A 22,364-nucleotide genomic window follows, 5' to 3' on the forward strand; every position below is an offset into this window, starting at 1 on the left:
AGGTAGGTACAGGTTGGCACCAGTGGGTCCCTTCTTTGGGATGGGTGCACCGCTTATAATGCCACCCTCCAGTGGGAGAGGGGCATAAGCCTCACTCTGGTTAGCTGGGTCCCCCTATCTTCAAGATGGCGGAGACTGAGAGTTGTGCTTCACCTTGCCTCTTCCACATGAGGGGTGGGGTTGGCAAAGGTGGGCACACCTCTCCTCCTATCTTGGTTTTCCTGCCGATTCTCTTTCCCAAAGTGTAGGTTAGAACCAATGGGGGCCAGCTGCTGGGAGCAGCAAATGCCTGGGTCAGCTCACTAAGGAGGCAAGCCTTTGTAGCTTTCTCTTCGTGGACCCAGCCCATCCTGGGAGAGGAGGTTTAGCACCCCTTTCCAGGATATATGCTTTGTTTCAGAACCCAGGGGACCAGAAACATGTCTGGAGGTGGCAGCTGGTGAGCAGCCAGTCAGCCACAACACTAGAGTTAAGTCGTTTTTCAGGGGGTTATGAGTGCATTTGGCATTAAATCCCACACTGGCATCAGTGTGGGTTTAATGTGCTGAGAAGTTTGATAGCAAACTTCAGAAAATTCAGAATTCAGTAAACACAATATAGCCAGTTGTTGGGGAGCCCGAGCTTTACCAGAGGTTGGAGATTGGGAGAATGATCTAGATTGATGTTGGTTGGCAAAACATACAATTTACCAAAGCAGAGGCTGTCTGAAGAAATGGGAAAAGATTTGGGGGCACTGGCAAATGTACAGAGGGCTGTGAATGGAGTATTAGACACACTATGTGAGTCATTTATTATTGGTGTTGTATCCGCTCTGATGGAAAAATAGACAACTGTAAACGCATTGGTCGGATTAAAAGTAAGGTAGTGGTATTACTGATGTACTGCTGTTGTGTTGTTTGCAATAAAAATATTTTTTTTTAAAGGCTGGACGTTGACACTGTGGGGGCACAGGGGTCATGCACCTGTACCCTCACCAGAGTTATAGTGCACTCAGCTAGAGGGGTGTATTACCTATGCCATAAGCAGTGGATTGTAGGCATGGCACACAGGCATGTGTGCCATGTCGACACTTCACCAAAACACGCAGACTGCAGGAGCAGTGTGTGTGTGTTAAGGTACATGGCTTATAAGGGTGGCTAAATAGGCACTACAGTCCTTAGAGGCCTTCCCTGGTCACAGTGCCCTTGGTACCCATGGTACCTTTTACAAGGGTCTTACATGTGGCCAGAGAGGTGCCAATTGGGGATGTAAAGGTACAGTTTTGGGGAAAGAACATACGCCCTGGGTACCTGGTTAGCAGGAACCCAGGGCACACTTAGTCACAGACCACACCCCATTACCTGATTTCCAGTCTTGCGATCCTGATTTCTGTTCCGGACATTCGGATGCTAGTGACTCTGTCTTGTTAACTTCCTTTGTCCTTGGATTCAGTCTGTTTTATGACATAAAACAGAGGAATATCCCTGTTCTTTCTTTTTGTCCTATACCAGGAAACCGATTTTGGTAGTTCACGTTTTTTACGCTGGAGCTCCAGTCTGGCTGACTACTCCTTACTGGCCTTTGTGGACGCCCAGAGCTGAGTCCGCAGCCGGCAGGTTTCCCGCTTCCTTCCCATTCCTTTATTTATTTATTTGTCTTTTGTTGTTTGGATTGAAGTCTACGCAGTAAAAGCACAATGGTGGCAGATGTATGCTATAGTTCCACTGTGGGATTAACCTTTCTTAAATTCAAGGTCAATGCACTGATGAAGATTTACTTTGTTTGTTGAATATTATGGAAGAGACTTTTCCTTTTGTAGTGTAGTTCCTATATTCCCAATAGGCTCTGCGCATTGGAATAATATATCCTATAGATTTGACGTAGGACTGAGGGCGACTAGGTCTCTATCGAATATATTAGACTTAAGTGTGAGTGCCAGCTAGCTCAGAGGTCACTAGAAACTTTCTCGAATAAACAAGAAGGGATTAGTTTCTGACAACCGCATAAACATGACAACTTTGTTTCCCCAAGAATAAACGTATCTTCAGAGTCGTGGAAAAAATAGATAAATATTTTACTCAGTCAATCATGCATGCTTCGTTTCATCAGAGGTGCAGAGAAAATAGAGAGACGGGCGTTTTCAATAAAAGGGATTTATTGAACAGTCTTCTTACTCATGCAAGTAAAGTGAACTGCTACAATCAATCGTAATACAGGCTGCAAAGTATAATGCGTACAGCGTGAAGAGTATTATAAAATAATTCTGTAAAAGCATTGTATGGTTTCTAAACCATAGATAAATACATACATAAATAACAAAGTTACGAGGGAAGAAGTACGTGCGGTGTAGCATAGGTTTAGTTTCTTTGCCAAGAATCTATCCAAGATTTCTCTTAGGATCTAATCAGCTCCATACCTTAGTTTAGAATGAAGGAGAATGAAGGAGGTCTGGTATCTCTGTCTCGGGACTCGATTTCCCAACACCCCGCAAAGGGAGCTTGGAAACACTGGAGCTGGATTCTCAGCGAGAGAAAGGACAGCTTCTCCATCAGTGCGTCAGCTGGAGGGTCGGCTTCCTTCGGCACTTGCTGTAGCGAGCTGCTTCGGGCAAGTAGATAGTCGAGCTGCTCCGAACCACCGTGTCTTGCTAGTTCAAGTGAAGGCATATTTATACCTTGAAGGTGCCCCAAGGGAATGGTAGTTATTTGTAAACTCCATGAGTTCTTGGACAAATCAATATTCAAGCAAGGGGATGTCCCTGACGGCTTAAGCCGATTTTCCAAGAAATCGTTATGGTTTTTTGGTACGGGTGGAAGTAGCCATGCCTGTATTTGGACTGCAAGGGCTATGTCTAAATATGGGTATTATTTCTATGCCTATATTAGGGCAATGTGAATTGAACCTATATAAGGGCATGAATCGGGAAATTTCGCTCGGATCCTAAAATGCCATACAGCACTTTCGAGTGGAGCACCCATGACTGCCTCCTATGCGAACTGACAGCACCTCAGACAACTATTTGTATTGTGGGGGGCGGAGCTTGCCGGCGCCGATGGTGGACGCTTAAGAGCAGAGCTCCGCGCCATTGCCCAATAAATCCTGCTTCGACGGAGCCCAGGACGTCTTGCTGACCGGGCATGACTCCCGGGGATTTCCGGCATCAACAGCGGTGTTTGCGGTAGAGCCCGGCCCGCCTGAGATGCAGCGGCGGACGGCCCAACATTCCGACACCCTGGGCCGCAAAGGCGCGGACTCGATTTGAGGGCGACCCGAAGTGCGTCACCCGACGTGCGGCTGAAGTCGTGACACCTGACCCGAAGCCACTGGATCGTTGCGAACTCCCAGAGACCCTGACTTTACTGTGCCTGAGGGACAGCGGCGGCGGAGTACGGCTCGGGCGGCTGGCTGCACCAGCGGAAGAACTCGCGGTGAGTCCCCGGCTGCCCGAGAGGGAGTCAAGCACTGACGGCCACACTGACGAACTAGGCCGCGGAGACACGCGCCCTTCTTTGGAGCCGGCTGTCCGGGGCGCGACTGGCACCGAGAAACCCACCTTGGAGGCACGGTTCACTCACCTTGGCCCTGTGAGCACGCTTGAGACCTGGGGGTGGGTAGCGCTCCCGGATCACGACTAGAGGATCCGAAGGCCTGCCGGGAACAGCGCGGCCCCTGCTCGTCGGCCGGGCCTGGCTGGAGGGGCCCCGCTGCTTATGACCTGCGAGGGGCGCAGGCGTTCGTCAGACCACGCGGGCCCACGGTTGGTGATACCCGCGCCTAGAATGACTCAGAGGGGGCTTGGTGAGGCACAACTGCGCTGGTCTTCTGCCCTCCTTTCCCCTCCTGGTGCCACAGCTCAGACGCGGATTGCACACGACTGCTGCCAGTGACGAACCGGAGGTGAGCGCTGGGTGGCCTGGACCCGGGCTCGAATAGTGCAGCCCTTGATACATGCTGTGCGGGCGTTTAGTGGCGGTGAGGAGCCTGCCGTCTCTGGTCGCCAGCGGGGGTCCCCTGCCTAACCACAGTCTATTCCAGAAAAATTAGGGAAGATCACAGCCTGCTGCCCCCGCTCCTCCCTACTGCCCGCGGAGTGGTGTACCTGCTTCTGACAGCTGCGGTTGACACTGCGCGGGGTGGACGACCGTCCCTTGCCGCCGCTCGCCCCCGACAGGTTTGGGTGCCCCGATAGCAGGTAGAAATTATCTCTTGCGGAGCCCGGCGGGGTACTGAGCGGGCAGTGGGTGGCAGAGCCCCTACGCTGCGGCGGGTCCCTAGGCAGTGAATTGTGTGGAACAGTATACTTGCGGTTCTCCCCGGAAGCATGGGTAAGGGGGACAAGACGCAATCCAAGCTCCCTTTTGAACAGCGCCGAGCGAAGGCCCCAGATCAGCGGGAGCCTGAACCTGCACAGCAGGACAGAGGCCCGGAGGGCTCGATATACTCTGACATCAAGGAGCTGCTGCTCACTATGGAGAAGGGCTTGCAGGACAGTATGGTCGCAATAGGGGATTGATGCCCTCACCTATCGCATGGACCGGATGTCAGAGAGGATGGACAAGCATGCGGAACGGCGCGACATGTCTGAGAGGCGCCTGTCTGAGGTTGAGGAGGCGCAGATGGAACTGGACAAAGATCGAAAACAAATTGGCAAGTTCTCCAGGTGATACAGGACAAGTCGGAAGATTTGGAAGCGCGATCTAGGAGATCCAATATACGCATTACAGGTGTCTCGGAGACAACGCACACAGGGAAGATGGAGCTCTTCGTGGAAAAAACGCTGACCACTCTACTGGGAGACGATGTCTTCTCGCCTGTGTTCATTGTTGAGAGGGCGCATCACACGCTGGGCCCTCAGCCGCGCCCAGGGGCTCCCCCGAGGCCAATTATCGCAAAACTGCTAAACTATAGAGATAGAGACACTGCGCTGAGGGTGGCCAGAGAGAAGGGACAGCTACAGTATGAAGGAGCGTCCTTCTCCCTATACCCGGACTTCACGGCAAAGGTGCAGGAGGAAGCCGGCAATTCGCACCATACAAGCGGCAACTCCGAGATCTTGGGCTAGATTACGCCATGCTGTACCCGGCGAAACTGAGAATTAACCGACAGGGACACTCCCACTTTTTTACCGACCCGAAACTCCTCCAAAAGGCCCTGAAGGCGTGGACTCGGGAGCAGAGGCATAGCCCCAGCGGTCGGACGGATGAACAGGAACCTGTTAGTGGCTTGGAGAAGCAGGACTAGGACAGCTGTCCCCCTCTTGAGTGACCTTGCAGGGAGTCGCGGTGGGGCGGGGCCTCAGTTGGACTGTTCGAGGTGCCCCGCCTGGCCGTGAGCCCGGACAGCTGTATGCTGGATGCGGAAGGCACTCATGATGCCTGCGTGGGACACTACACTCCGGAACTTGGTGAGACCATTTCACGCTATTTCCCTCTATCTACAATCTATAGCCACATATGGGTTGGTACTGGTTGGTCCCACTAGACTTTTTGTACACTGTTGCCAAGGGGCGAGCCTGACTGCGCGTTGGGGCGGCTGCTGACTTGGACGGGAAAGTCTGCGCTAATGTATGAAGTGTTCATTGTCCCTGGCTCTCGTTGATGGACACGCTTTGGGTGATGGCGCTAGGAGCCATAATGAGAGGCAACCTTGCCTGTTATTGTTACAGGTACTGAATCAGGCGACCTCTGCCCCAGCGCTGTGTGCACTTATGGTCCCGGCAGGGTCCTGTGCGGGACATACGGGAAGTTCTAGGGGGGAAGTTTTTACATGCTAGGCCGAGTTGGGGTTGGTCTGCTGTGGGAGGGGGGGCGTGCGTATGGGAAGAGAGTTGCTAAGTTGGTTTGTGATGTATGCACTGTGCCCCACGTATCCATGTTCACGGATGGCCCGCTATTTGATGACCCATGTACACAACGCACACGGCTCTACAGATTGGCACTCCAATATGGTTCTCCACTCGGAACCTTACGCCCCACACACTAAGTTTGCTATGTACTGATGTCTAACGCAACGAGTGTTCAAGAACCTTCACAGCCTGCCACTATACGCGCCCTCACGTGGAACGTAAGGGGGCTGAACGATTTTAGAAAGTTAAAGAAAATAATGGGCTATTTGAAAAGGCACAACATAGACATACCTTTGCTACAGGAAACCCATTTGCCACTAAATAGCAGGATGTTACGTAGCCTGGAGGGGAATATAGCGACAGCGGGATTCACCACCCATGCCAGGGGGGTGATCACATGGGTTAACCCGAGCTCGAAACTCCTGTTACACACACTGAGTGCCGATCCAGAGGGCAGGTATGTCATAGCGTCCTGTAAGGGCATGGGGTTGGACCTGCTGGTAGTTAACGCTTACGGTCCCAATTATTATGCCCCAGACTTTTACGAAACACTAGTCACAAAGATCAGCACATATGATACACCTCACATCATATGGGACGGAGATTTTAACCTTACACTTAACCCGCACATGGACAGGTCCAACGGCCCGCCACGAAAACCATTGGCGGCGGCCCAAATGCTTGCAGCTAAATTGCTAGTTTTGGACATGGTAGATGTATGGAGAAGTAGAAACGAGGGCCCGGGAGGGTACATCCATTACTCGGCCTACCATGAAGTGCACACTAGAATAGATTATTGGTTTGCCTCCTCGGGGGAGCTTCGAAACATTAGACACTGCAAGGTCCTGCCGCGCACGCTGTCCGACCACTCCCCCGTACTACTGCTACTGGAAGCCCCGGTTAAGGCAATCCCCCCTTTTACATGGCAATTCCCACCATACTCGCTCCTAGACCCTGTTTTCCGTGGAGAACTGGCAGAGTCGATTGATTTTTTTTTTTTAAAGAATGTTGGGTCGGTGGATGACTTTCAGACGGTGTGGGAAACGTTCAAAGTTTACAAACAGGGCATAGCGATGTCTAAACACTCTAGCGTCCTGAAAAGCGATAAGACGCCGCCTGGCGGTGCTAGAAGGCCAGCTGCAAGTCCTTGAGGCGCAGCAGCGGAACCTACCGGATGAGGCAACGGGGACGGAAATTAACAGCCTCCTAGTGGAATACCATGACGAGGCAGACCGAGAAGTGAAACATCTGGGCAAATATGCCGTTGCACGCTCATACAGTGAGGGTGAACGGCCGGGCTCAGTGCTGGCCAGTATTCTTAAGGGCAGGAGGGGGAAACCACTGATCACGGAACTGAAGGATTCTGTTGGGCACGTGGCCACAGATGAGGCGGACATTGCTGCCATCTTCAGGGACTATTACGCGGACTTATACTCCTCGAGGAGCGGGGAGATGTCAGCTGAAATCCTGGATTACCTGGAGCACATAAAGCTCCCCTTCCTCCCTGACTCCCAAAGGGAATTCCTTATGTACCGAATACAACGTGATGAAATTAGGGATGCCCTGGCCTCTATGCGATCGGGCAGTGCGCCTGGCATCGACGGCCTGACGGTAGACTTCTACAAAAAAAATTAGGACCAACTGTTGCCGCACATTGCTACTCTGATGAGCGACATCTGTGTTCAGGGAAGCATGCCGAGCTCCATGAGAGGCGATGATCGTCACTATTCTCAAACCGTACAAGACGCATGATGAATGCGGCTCTTATCGGCCGCTGTCACTGCTGAATGTGGACGCTAAGTTATATGCTAAAGTACTAGCGACTAGATTAGCACTACTGGCCCCTGAACTAGTGGCACCAGAACAGGCAGGGTTCATACCTAGCAGGAATTTGACGTACAATATAAGAACTGTATTGGGCACTATTCAGCATGTTAACCCCTTCGACGCTCATGACGAGCCCAGCTCGTCATGGAGCTTCCATTGACTTCAATGGAAATTACATTAAAAGCCATAAAACACCTTAGCATCCAAGTGGTTAAGCAAGACGTGAAAGCCGTGGCCATCTTTCTGGACATGGAAAAGGCTTTCGACTCGGTGGAGTGGCCGTTTCTACTACAGGTATTGCGACAAATGGGGCTCGGGGAGCCTTTCCTGCAGATGGTTGGAGCACTTTACAAAGGGCCCTTGGCTAGAGTATGTGTTGGCAACGCGGTATCACGGCCCCTTTACATTGGCAGGGGTACCCGCCAGGGGTGCCCACTATCCCCTTTGTTATATGCACTAGCGGCGGAGCCATTGGCCTGTGCTTTGAGAGAATATCATAGCCGCAAGGGAATACGGTTTCCGACCTACAAAATAGTAGTGTCTATGTATGCCGATGATACGCTGCTTTATGTGCATGACCCCGCGACGAATCTCCCCCCCCTGTTATGAGAAGTGGTCCACTTTGGCGCACTCTCCGGCCTTAAAGTCAACTGGACAAAATCTATAGTTTTCCCTCTCACACCGGTTACTGAACAAGTAGAGACGGAATATCCCCTTCAGTGGACTGAAGATCCGATTAGATACCTTGGCACACAACTCCACACGGGCCCAGAGCGGCTCATCAGCCAAAATTACGGGAGGGCAATAAGTAAGCTGGAAGATGATGTGGCGATGTGGAGCAGGCTGCCTCTCACTCTGATGGGCCGCATTGCCATCATGAAAATGGTGATCCTTCCGAGGTTCCTATTTCTCTTTAATGCCCTTCCGATAATGCTATCTAAGGCCTTCTTTCAGCGACTGACGAGCCTAATGATCACTTTGGCGTGGGCGGGAAAGCAGCCCAGGGTAAAGTGGTCGATCCTTACTCTACCCTACAGTATGGGAGGATTAGCGGCCCCTGATCTTGAACTTTATTACAGGGTGGCACAGGCGTCGCACCTGCACACCTGGGTGCATGGAGATGGCATGATCCCGCACGTCCGCATAGAACGACTCTTCGCGCACCCGCAGCCGCTGCCGGCTATGATCTGTTTGCCTTTGGACTGCAGAACGGGAGTGCTGGACTCCATAACTGCTACCAACCATGCATGGCACTCGCTCCTGTGGCGGCAGGGGGGCGCCCTGCTATACTCACCAGACTTGCCGCTGGAGTGGATGTTGTGGCTTCCGCCTCTTTGTGAGAAGGATGTCACTAGAGAGTTGGCGAAACTAGGTCTCAACAGAGCAGGTGACCTCTTTCGAGATGGCGTGGCCAAAACCTGGGATCAGGTGTGCGACGTCAGCAGAGAGATCCCTATGCTACCTCGCTTTCAATTTCATAGGACGCGAAGCACACTCTTAGAGATGCTTGGCCCTGATATGGCAGAGCCTCCGGACATCCCTGAATTGGCGTATGTTATTAAGACTAAGGAGCCTCAGAAGCTCCTCACCGACCTGTATAAGACGGCCAGATCGCATGGAGAGCATCAGCTTATGAAGGCGAGGCTCGCATGGCAAACAACTTGGAGACCACGCTGGATGATGCGGTTTGGCGATACTGCTGCAAAAGCACGAAGCGAATATCATTGAATGGGCGGCACAGGTTGATCCACTTTAAGTTTCTGCAGAGGGTGTACTATACCCCTGAGAGACTCTATAGATACGGCCTGAGGCAAACGGCAGACTGCGAAAGATGCCGTGCAGCTAACGCGGACTTCATGCACCTGGCATGGAACTGCCCGGGCATCCAGTCTTTCTGGTGTGACATCTTTTCGGAAATGAGTGCAATCCTGGAGGTAGTCATTACCCCGGAACCCAGCCTGGCGCTCATTGGCAACTCCAAACGACTCCCAATAGCAATTCGTAGACTTGTAGATATGAGGATGCTGCTGGCCAAGAGAGTTGTAGCGCACTGCTGGATGAGAGGACCGCTTCCAACTAGAGCTCGGTGGGTGCGGGACGTGTTGTACTGTAGTACCCAAGGAGACTTACAGCGAACTGCTGCCCCCCAAGAGCCGCCCCAAAAATTTCTGGGCATTATACCAAACTTACTTCACGGGGAGGGAGCTAGAGGGTACTGATGGTGCGGATCCGCGTCGTCCAGATATGGCCTCTCGAAGTTTGACAGAGACGCAAAGAGAGGCAGGCACCGGTTAGATGGGCGGAGTGGCAAGGCGAACACATGATTTATCTCCAGGTTGGCTGGAGCGTTGTAGACAGTATAGACATATGGGTTAGGACAGCTCAGACGGGGCGTAGGCATAACTCAGGAGCACATTTAGGAGTTAAGCATAGCTGTGTAGCTAAAGATGCAGTATCCACGCACTTACATCTTCAGTATATACCATGGACGTGGGTGGGCACAGGCGGGGGGGGGGCTCACAGGTTGCGAGGGGAGTTAGTGTTTGTAAGTTAAGACTCGTACGTAATTCTTTGCGACATATGGGCTGCAGCACAGAGAGGAGTGTGAATGGGGGGGCACAGATGGATGTCTGCTCCCTGCTATGATGGAAGTGATACCTGTGAATATGTTGGCTCCTCTGCAGGTTACGCCGCCGGACCCCCGGGTTGTCGGCTGATGGGCTGTGTCGGCATTTGATTATTGATTACTGGCTTATGAACAACGCGGCCGGCCCATGTGGTTGTAGGCCTGGAGCTGTGTATCTGAAGTGCGAGTCAATAAAAAATTTTAAAAAATAAATTTAAAAAAAACTATTTGTATTGTGAGTATGTGGGCATGCCCAAATAACGCTTAAGGGAGGATGATGAAAATGTCAGTCTATATTTATTAATTTTTCTGAGAAGCGCCTTACTGTTTGTTTTTCTTCCCTCTTTATTATTTTACTGTTTATGCAGTGTTTCGTCTTCAGTAGTGATGAACTCTTGCTGTGCATAGAGAGTTGCAGTCGCATCATTCCTCTGGTGGTCCATTCCTTTGTCTATTCTCTTCCTAGAGGGAGTAGCCTTTACTTGAGTGACTATAAGATACTCATTTGGGCACTACCTTGTGGGAGATTAGACGTCCATCTTCGCTCCCGTGGATGCATACTCTTCTGCAAGTCATAGTTAAGTCTTGACACACAACACCTACCTAAAAAGCCAAGGATCTTGAGATCCACCTCTAAACCATCACAGCCAGCAAGCACATCACAAATAACTATGCCAAATTATGACAACCATAACACAGAAGCAAATATGCGTGTTTAACAAAATACTCATAAAGCAAACAATTGAACTAACTTGAACAATAAACGTAGCTATATGCCCTGCTGTTCACTACCCCACTGCACATGGTCGAGAGACTTTTTTAAGCTACATCAGCTGCCAAACTGACTGGTGCAATAATCAACAAATCAATACCATCCGGAGAACTCCCCATCAAATGTAAAACTTCTTGCATTCCAAAGATCCAAGGAATAGACCCTGAAGACTCAACACATTTTTGGGTGAACTAATTTAAAGAGTAACATTCGTGCAGACCTTACATTTCCTCTTTGGCTAACAAACAGGCCTCTGACATAGAAGTGGCACTGATCAACACTAATTGCTATCTGGATGACCTCATGTACGCAGTAAAATCAAGTGAAGTGGCTGCACTCCTCGGACTAGAACTCCTCATAGCCTTTGGCACTGTGGATGCAGTCCTACTTCACAGACAGAGCTCAAACCATATCCCCATATCCATACTTATCAGCATCATTTCCTCAAAAGGTAGGTGGATCCCAAGAATCAACAGTTTCACCACTCATATTTAAAGAATTCTTAGCCTCACTCCCTCAGCTTATAAACTCCTTTAAACTCACTTGTTACAACAATGCCAATGATACCCAGATTATTCCTCCAATGTGAAGACTGTCAGACCTTAAGAAATATGGACTTAACAAATGCCTACATGCAGTTAACAATAGGATGCCACAAAACCAATTAAAATGAAATCCCTCCAAAGTTGAGATCTTCCTTTGTGGAACATCGAAAGCAAGAGAGAACTCCTTCCTGGCCCAAGGAGAAATAAAAAAAAACCTGTGGCTGATCCAGTACTCTGAATGTATATGTGAAAGACAGGCCAGCAATGTGACAAAGGTGCCTTCAACATCATGAGAACATTGCAATGGATTTCCCCTGCCTGTCACATCTAGACTAGAGCACCTGACTCTACAGGAACAGTGCCTAGTCAAAAAACTTAAACGAATCCAGAATGCCACCACCAGGCAAGCTTTAAGTCGGAAGCAAACACAAGGACATGATGGACGGAGCGCTGAAACGTTTCAGACACTCACCCCCAGTCACAGATCTGGGTTGATTCCATCATCATTCTTTAGCTCACTTCGCCACCTCAGTTCAGACCCAGCTATATGCAAATCAGTCTTGACCCTGTGCCTCATGGGAACAGTCCAGTCCAAACTGCCAAGCCAGGTCTTCCCTGAACTGGAAACAAGCATCCTGAGACCAGTTTCTGGGTAACACCCTTCATCAGCCAGGCTAGTTTGAATCAGTGGCAAAGTGATCAAGGGACCAACGTCTGGGCATACCCTGCCAACTTAGGGCGAACAAAGCAAACACAAGGAGATGATGGACGGAGCTTTAAAACTTTTCAGACACTCATCCCCAGTCACAGATCTGCGTTGAATCCATCATTATTCTTTAGCCACTGCTTCTCTATAGGGTATGTGTTTCTTACCATGTAACATGCTTGGATGCTGACGTACCTACTCTTGACTTTAGCAAGTGATGTTCTCTAAATATCTCCTCTTTCAGGTGGGTTCAAGCCATCTCTTTGTTGCATTCATCTCACTGTAAAGGAAAACTCTGCTTGTGGTGCATGATGATTGGCTGGCTGGAAGTGGACTTGGTGGTCCTGAAAGTTAATAGCAAAACATGTGAGTAAAGTTAATAAAGATATGATGCTAGCAACAGTGTATGTGTTAAAACGACATGGAACTCAGGACATTGGCTCACACATGCACACAAACACATACACGTATTAAATGCACAATAATAGACACCTTTTGAATTTTTTTGATCTCTTATAACACCTCAGCCCTTGGAAAATATGTACAATTTATTTTAACAAATAACCAAGGCGCAAAAAAGGTAAGGCGTACCTGCCTAGGGTGCTGATTGTATGTATTGCACATTCATCCTGCCGTCGGCTTTTGGGAGTATTTTGGGGCTTATAGTTTCAAATTTGACGCCATAAGGCGGGCCTTTGAAATCCCTGCATGCCGTTGGGAAGTCTGAAGAGACTAAAAGTGTCCCAGGTGGACCTGTCGGCTAGGGGAAGTGCAGAGATGTTACTTCAGGGGGGGTTGTTTGGGGTTACACCACCCTAATAAAAAAAAATTCTGGTAAATAGTTGGGTACAGTGGCTTATAGTCCTGTATTGTGAGGTTTCTGTTGGATTTCACCAGGAATTTTATATGCACACAGACAAAATCGCACACACTTTCTCCCTCTCTGTTTTGAAAGTCTTCAAAAATGTTGTTTTACGAAATATTGTATTTTCTCTCACTTAGTCCCCCTACCAATTCACATTCATTTCCATTTCCACTCCAACTGTAGCCCCTCTGTTGCGCACTGCTTATCGTATAATGTATTTTCACACTATAGGCCGTTTGTTTGAATAACCCCCCCCCCCCCCCCCTTACTGACCAAGTTACGCTCCTGGGGGTAGGGGGCGAGGGGGGTGGGGGTAGAGGAGGCGAGGGCCCGAGGCAAAACACGTGAGAGAGCGGGAGAGAAAGGAGAACCTTCCTTAGTCTACAATTGTCGCGTGAGCGGGATTCCGCCCTATATTCTTGGAATCTGTTATGATTGGGATGGCTGAGGATTATACTTTATGATTTCCAGCTAAAAAAACGAATCAGGCTAAAGGTCATATGAGATAGCACACACAGATACTGCATTGGGTCATATGCTACGCCCTGTTTATTCGACAATTATGTAAGAGTGGGGCAGGGAGCCGCGCTCCTGGGAATTACCTGAAACGCTGATGCAGGTGGTGCCGGAGAACAACAAGCCAGACAGAGCTCAAAGGTTTGCCCGGACACCTGCTTCTCATCAACAGGCTGCATAGTGATAGGGCGACGTGGTACGCTCTTCTGTGGCCAATCAGCACACAGCCCATGCTCTGCTAGAAACACAGTGCTCCTAATTTACAAATATGACCCATTGTGACATAGACTGTGCAGCCTTTCACTGCGTGCTCACGCTTGGCTCCGACTGACCTATGCCACCTGTGCCATTGACGCCGTGACCTACAAACCTTCGAAGAAGAGCTTTCTTCTTTAAATCTAACTGAAAGGGTGGAATAGTTTGGTGCAGGTCCACAGCAGACGCTGGATAGTGTTGCCACGATGTCCTGTTCTCCCAAACACCCCTGTCTTCAGTGTCCGTGCTGGGTGGGGTTAATAATTGTTTGTAAGAATAGCGTCAGTTCACTAGGAGCTCCTTTGGGAGTTACAATTTAAATATTTCTAGTAGCATAATGGGTAATGTTATATATGCTAGTGAGAGACGGCCTAGCCAGTGCACACATATTTAAAAAAGTGAGGAGCATTGATACATTCGAGCATATGATGAATATGGTGCTCAGTTCCTGCGGCGATCGTAAAGTGAAAAAACAAGAGTGGTGATTACAGGTGTGTATCTGTGGACACAAAGAACGACTTTAAAGTGAAAGATCAAGTTCCACACTGGTGGATACAAAACACCGGCTCTTCCAGACTGGAAGAAAAACTGTCTGTTCATCGGGTTGTCGACCGATTGACCCTGTGCATTGATTTACAAAGTCATCATCAGGACAACAACAATACAAGACAAGAAAAAAACTGAGAGCAAGGGCAGGTGATTGCCCCAGTGCATCCGCATGGCAAAGGTGTTGGAAAGTCACCCAAGGATTGGTAGACTGACCATGTAGCATGCAGACTGAGCTCTGCAGCGTGGACCATCTCTGTCCGCGGTGGGTGAGGGCCACTTACCAGTGCAATGTTGATCATGTCCACTCCCATCCTTTATATGTTGTTCATATCAGGACATGTCTAAAAGTGTATGCCCCTAATCATGATGAGCATGCATGATGCAACAGCCCTTCATGTTGCCATATGTTCCTCATCATTCTCGGTGCAACCACAGCGACTGACAATATCACCCATCTTCTTAATGTCGCCCACACACAGCCCATCCATGCCATGCAGCAATACCATTGTGTTCTTGTGAGAGGGTATCGCTGAAGCACCAACAGAGGAAACTAATCATAGGATGACTGATGGATCTTTATCCAAAGTAGTTACATGGCTGCAACCGCAAAAGGCACAACCCCAAATACCAAGGCCTTAATGGTGTCCCCTTCTATGGGAGACGCAATCTTACAATATTATAGTGAGATAACTGAGTGCCAGCTTACTAACTTTGAGGATGGGCTAGCAGGCATTCCTGCAGATCTTCTGGATATCCCAACGAACGTAGAAGCCTTGAGTGCCATGGGGGAGCTGGCTAATACCATGAATAGCTATTTTATAGAGATGAATACATGATAGTGGTCCTTCTGGACAATTCGTCTGTCAAGGCCACCCAGATGACACAGTGAAATGTCTGTAGGGCTGGGCTATTCCATGAAGGATGCCATTTGGAAACTCAACAGTGATGCTAAAATCCTTACAGGCTTTAGGCTGGAAAAGCAACTCTCTCACACAGCGGTGCTGGACAATTTTCAGAGTCGGGGTACGGCCATCAATGTTATGTTCAGTGGCGGCTGGCACGGATAGGGGGTGGCAGGCACCGGTAAAGAAAAACAAAAACGTACCTGCTCAGCCGTCTCTCATTCGCGCCTCTCCCGGCCAGACCAGGAAGCACCCAGGCTCCGCTAAGGCAACCACAACACTGCGATTCAGTGTTATGATTGGTCTGAGCACCGTGGTTCGGCACTCAAGCAGGGACTGGAAGCCTGGGCATGTTCTCCACCCAGGCTGGAATGCAGCCTGGGTGGAGAACATGCAATGCGCGCCTGACTGTTTGGCCAGCCCGAGACAGCCGGCCAAACATTCATGAGCTCTTACCAAGTGCCCATCACTCCTCCCCCTGATCTGAGAGCCGATCAGCCCCGTCCCTCCCTGCAAAGCTGCCCCAGAAGGAAAAAATAAAATGATAATAACAACGAGTTATTATCATTTTATTTTTACTTCATTTACACTGCTGAAAAGCAGTGGGGAGACACTCTTCCGCCTTAGTGGAGGAGCAGCTCCTCCGCCTTAGTGGAGGGGCTGCCACTGGTTATGTCACAGAAGTCATAGGGGTTGAATAAAATCCAAGCATTACACAAAGAATAAGTGTAGCAGATGCACTACATCCACTCAGAACAAGACTGTCATGGGAGTAGTACGCGTGCAGTGGTGCATTTGGGAGCATGTTGTCCCAAATATATAACTAAACATGGTGTGGTAGGGAATTGGCATCTACAGAGAGTATATTTTCCATTGAAATGCCCTCTTGATTGCTACTAAATTTGCATCAGACCTGCACTTTTACTGCTAAATAAATGTGGTGCACAAACACGAACACATGAAAATCATATTTATAATTTGCACACCGCACAAGTAAAGTGTCTTGGTTTCTTGTGATCCTATTAAAGTGTTTGTTTTCATTACGATTCAGAACTACAAAAAACAGTGTGCCTCAATTTTGCTAACCTTGCTGCTGATAGATTTTGACCTATTTATACATTTTATTTACAAGTACTTATATTTTGTTGTGTGTCAGCAAACATTTGACATCCTACAGTCTTTCCTTTGACACTTGTGAGCCCCAGCAAGATTCTCACTAATTTCACTTTACAAAATTCTCTCCCAATCAATGAAAGGAGTAATTTCAATGTTAAATAAGCAGCAGTTTGTCAGAAGACATTGCCTGACACCTGACCTCTGTCTTTCATCTCACAGCAAATGCCACCAGATAAACACAAAGATTAAAGGTCTCTCCGTCGCTTATTACCTTCTGAATTCCTGCAAGGCTATTTTGGGGTCCTGCAGCACCCTGTGCACCCCTGATTCCAGCGCCCCTGCACGAGGGCATCACACATGTTAGTGAGACAGAACACACCCATTAGTGCACTAAGAAAGGGGACTTAGCCTCTGCTAGAGATAGAATAGCTGATGTTCTTGGAGTCATGGGTCCATGAGCCCGCGTTAGATCTCAGGCACTCAACCATGGAGGGAGGGGAAGCCTATGAGAGAGGGACTACGTTTCCTTGAAGCAGTGTTAGACTTACATAAGGACCGCAATCCTGTAAAAGAAAGAACATTGGTCACATGCCTGCAAGTGGCTATCATTTAATTTTTACATAATTTGTTGCATATACCTATGGGCATGGTGACGCGTGGTAGCATGTATAATACCTCTGCTGCTCAGTGGCATTTGGAGCTAATGTGTCACTCTTACAGCTGCACTTACAATTAAGCTCTGAACAATTTCCTGTCTCCTCATCTATCCATCCTGTGAGACTGAGTTACTGGTTGGGCTTGTGTTGTTGTGGTTTTCGTAAGACACAGACACAGTGCAATACACAACAATCATTTCACAGATGATCTTGGAGTGGTTAAGACGTCTACCTCCTTACAGGTTTAGGAATCAGAATCTTAACTTCAGTGTGCCACAACATCACTCGCTGATGCCCTGTGTCTTCCTGTTTATCTTCTGCCAGGGTCTTTGGATTTTTAAAGCATGTCATCACCTACGGCCTCTAGGCATAACCAGGGTCACCTATGGGAGATAGGGTACATGTTACACATGCTGTAATTGACCTGTGACTACTCATGGTTTTCATGGGTGTGTGTCATACATTCTATACCTACTAGAAGGCCTCGTATATTCCAATACACTCAGAATAAAAATTGAGAGTACAGTACCTAAAGATGTATGAGTCATGTGTGCACACTGGGTACTACTTTGCTACAATATTGGTGATGCAGCATCTGGCATCAGAGATTGTGTGTGTTTGTGGTTCCTGTATATGTGTGTTTTGCCACCGATGTGACAAGTGTGCATTAAAGAGCGGTCACATCAATTACAAAGTTGGAAATGCTATAGAAGTATGTCTTGACTTTTTGCTGATTTGTTCCTGCTTGTGGAACTTGCTGAGGTGTGCTGGGCAGGACTGCCACCAGCACATGGCAGGAACGCAGACAACTCCGTTCAGAATTCCTTTATTTTGTGACTTTCCCACCGTAACTATGGCATCCCTTGTGGCACCACAGCTCCTCCAGCAGCCTGACTCCAGAGTGCATGCACTTGAGATGTTATAGTGTATAGTACCAGCTCTTTCAGATATTGACATGTATCTCCCAGTTTTTACTCAATGCAGGACAGCCATGTATGTCCTTACCCAGACAATTCCACTGCGGCTGAGAGATCTGTCTTCCAAGTACCCTCTCCGATCCCAATGTGTGTTCTAAGTTAGATCGATTATCAAATTCTAATAATAATTGATACAATTTAGGAAAAGCTCCTTTAGGTACAATTATTCTAAGGAATAATGCTTTAGCTGAACTTTTAACACAATTAGCTGTTTACTTAATATGAAGGTGACAAACCTAATGCTTACACTGGGCATACTTGAGACTCCCTGTCTCATCTATTTTGGAATAAGCTTTATAATGCAAGCAAATATGTCATTGATTCATCTTGATACATATCTGAGATCACTCTGCACCTCCCCCACCCATTTCTGGAATGGGGAGACACCAGTGGTCGTTGTAAACTCCTCCGTTAAAGTGAATTGGGGTATAGGGAGAGGGGATGTGAGGAGTGCTCTCTTTTCTGGTAAGACATCCCATACCTTTAGTGTTGTATGTGCCCTGTTGCCCAGGTAACTGTTAGGTGCAATGGTCTGTGTTTCTTCTTAACGCATATCAGGTCCTGTAGCGGCTTATCCACTATTGTGTGGCCCACAAGAGCCTACTTTTTGTCATTCTCCAATGTGGACCATTCCACTGCAATACGCAGCAGGGCTGCTGTGTAATACATGGAAATATTTAGCGTTGCCATACCCCTTTTAAATCTGGATCGGTACGAGTGTTTGCAGGAGGTAGGGTTTCCTGTGTTCCCACACAGACTTCATAATTAGTTTCTGAACCTGCAACATATGTGTTTTATTAACCAAAATCAGCAGGACTTAAAATATGTACAACAGTCTAGGAAAGACATTAATACAAATGGTATTGATTCTGCCTTTATATGTACTTTCCTCCAAGCTTCTACGTCTATCTGTATTTCAGTCAGCAACTGAAGGTAGTTGGCACTAAACAAGTCTGATATCTTGGGAGTAATCTTGATTTCCAAATACTTGATGTGCCTTCACACCCATCTAAATAGTTATGTTAATCCTAGGTGGCTGCCTCCTTTCTGGGGAATGAAAGGTTTAAGACTTCTGGTTTGTCACATTTAAGTTTGTAACCTAACACTTTCCCAAATATCTAGTGATTACCTCCGGCAGGGAGATTTCGGGTGTCCCCAAGATGAGTGCGGCATCATCTGCATATATGTGAATTTAATGCTCTTTTGTCATCCGCACCCAAATTGCATCCCTTTAGTATTTTATTGATTGCCTGATCTGAAATGTCAAGTGTTCAATGACCAAGACAAACAGCAGGGGCCACAATGGGTAGCCCTGCTGGGTGCCCCTGGGTTACTTCAAGGGTATCAAGCAGTGTCAGTTAAGAGCAATCCTTGCTGTGTGGTTGATGTAGTTAATAAGCACATGTCAGCAATGCTTAGGCCGAAATTCATGGCCAACAAAACAATGCATAGGAAAGTCCAGTTCACCCAGTCAAAAAACATTTTTCCTGTCTAAGAAAAGTGGTATGGTGGGTATATTCGTCAAATAGGTGAACCGCCACAACACAATGTTTTGTACTTGCCTCTGTTGAAGAAATCTGCACTGGTCTGCATGAACCATGAACGGGAGAACCCCGTTCAGGCAGTTGGCCAGTATTTAAATATGTTCTTTAATCTGGGGGTCAGTTTAGAAGGAAAAGTCTTATAAAAATACCGATAACCCCTCTTGCCTTTTATCGTTGCTATCACTTCTGCTGTCTGTATAGGGGCCTCTAGCAGCTCAATCTGATCATATGCTGAGTTATAGGAGGTGCACATTGTCTATATCAGGTTGCTGCTCTAAAGGTGATAAACTGACTTTCATACATAGTGTGGTGTTTTAGTTTTTAAACACCTCTAACTTTTCTTCCTCTATTTACAGTAGTCTGTCCGAACTTAAGAAAATTTCCCTTACGTATTCTCTTTCCTTCTTGCCCCTCAAAGTTTTGCTAAGGGGGAGCCTTATTTGTCTATGGCAACATATACCCATCTTTTCAAATGCAGCAATGACAGTTTAGCTCAGTTTCTATAAACAATTATCAGCTAGCCACTTACTACTAGGATTTAAGCTGTGGTTGTGTAGTGGAATGGGAAATACATTTAATCTCTATCTGTCTTACCTACTTTTCTAACTCCTGAATTTCTTATGCACAAATTTGTTTTAGGTGAGACATTATTGCAATACCTTTCCCTCATAACACTGCCTCGAAGACTTTCCATACCACATTTATAGATTCTTTCGTTCTCTCATTCCTACTAAAATAATCATCTATCTATTCGCTGATTTCTTCTCTATAAACGGGGTCTCTCAGCATGTTAGGGTGTATTCTCCAAGCTGCTTCTCTGAATTTTGTACTAATGCGAACATGGCTGGGTCTTATCTGAGGTGGCATGGTGAGCAAAAGAACAATGGAATTAACCCAGATCTCTTGACTGGGTGTGAATGTATGATTTATTCAGCATTCCGTCCAAGTTCAAGTTCATGCATTTATAGAGCGCACTACTCACCCAGAGGGTCTCAAGGCGCTAGAGGGAGGGGTTCATTGTTTGTCGAAAAGCCAAGTTTTCAATTCTTTTCTGAAGGAGATGTGATTCTGAGTAAGGCGGAGGTGGGTGGGGAGTGAGTTCCAGGTCTTGGCAGCCAGGAAGGAGAAGGATCTGCCGCCCGTGGTGGTTTTTCGGATGCGCGGGACTGCGGCGAGGGCTTGACTGGCTGATCTTAGTTGGCGGGTGGGATAGTAGAAGGACAGTCGCGAGTTTAGGCATTCTGGTCCTAGATTATAAAGGGCCTTGTGTGCGTGGGTAAGAAGGCGGAAAGTAATTCTTTTGTTGACGGGAAGCCAGTGGAGGTTTTTTAAGTGTCCGGTGATGTGCTCTTGGCGCGGGATGTCTAATATGAGTCTCGCTGATGCGTTTTGGATGCGCTGGAGCTTTTTCTGCAATTTTGTTGTAATTCCGGCGTAGAGAGTGTTGCCATAGTCCAGTCGACTCGTGACCAGTGCATGGGTGACAGTCTTTCTTGTTTCGAGGGGGATCCAGCGGAAGATCTTTTTGAGAATGCGAAGGACGTTGAAGCAGGAGGACGATACGGCGTTGACTTGTCTGGACATTGAGAGAGAGGAGTCTAGAATGAAGCCAAGGTTACGTGCATGGTCAGTGGGAGTGGGCGCTGATCCCAAAGCGGAAGGCCACCAAGAGTCGTCCCACGCTGAGGGGGAGGATCCGAGGATGAGCACCTCAGTTTTGTCTGAGTTGAGTTTTAGGCGGCTCTGTTTCATCCATTCGGTTACTTCTTTCATGCCTTCATGAAGGTTGTCCTTGGCGGTGTTGGGGTCTTTGGTGAGGAAAAGTATCAGCTGGGTGTCGTCGGCGTAGGAGATGATGTTGAGGTTGTGTCGACGTGCGATGGGGGCGAGGGGACTCATGTAGACGTTGAAGAGGGTGGGACTGAGTGAGGAGCCTTGAGGTACGCCGCAGATGACTTCGGTGGGCTCTGAGTAGAAAGGGGGAAGTCGGACTTTCTGTGTTCTCCCTGCTAGGAACGAGATGATCCAGTCCAAGGCTTTTCCTTGTATGCCGATGTTGTTGAGGCGTTGTATGAGGGTGCTGTGACATACAGTGTCGAAGGCGGTGGAGAGGTCGAGAAGAATGAGGGCCACTGTTTCACCGTTGTCCAGGAGTGCACGGATGTCGTCGGTCGCCGCAATGAGGGCGGTCTCGGTGCTGTGTTTGGTTCGAAAGCCGTTCTGTGAGGGATCCAGGGAGTTGTTGGATTCAAGTAAGGCTGCGAGTTGGCTGTTGACGGCTTTCTCGATGACTTTGGCCGGGAAAGGGAGGAGGGAGATGGGTTGGTAGTTTTTCAGTTCTGAGGGGTCTGCTGTTGGTTTTTTCAGAAGGGCGCTGAGTTCGGCGTGTTTCCATATTTCTGGAAAGGAGGCTGAGTTGAAGGAGCAGTTGATGACATCGCGGAGTTGGGGAGCGATGATGGAGTCAGCTTTGTTGAAGATGTAGTGGGGGCAGGGGTCAGAAGGTGAGCCAGAGTGGATTGAGTTCATGAGGCGAATGGTATCTTCAATGGTGATTGGGTTCCAGGAATTGAGGTAGTTAGTTGGAGGGGTGGGATCAGAAGGGGGTGGGGTGAGTTGGTCATTGGGAGTGTTCTTGAAGCTGTTGTGGATGTCGGCAATTTTGTTGTAGAAGAAGGAGGATA

This window comes from Lissotriton helveticus, chromosome 1_1 (genome assembly GCF_964261635.1).
Source record: "Lissotriton helveticus chromosome 1_1, aLisHel1.1, whole genome shotgun sequence".
Lineage (NCBI taxonomy): Eukaryota > Metazoa > Chordata > Amphibia > Caudata > Salamandridae > Lissotriton > Lissotriton helveticus.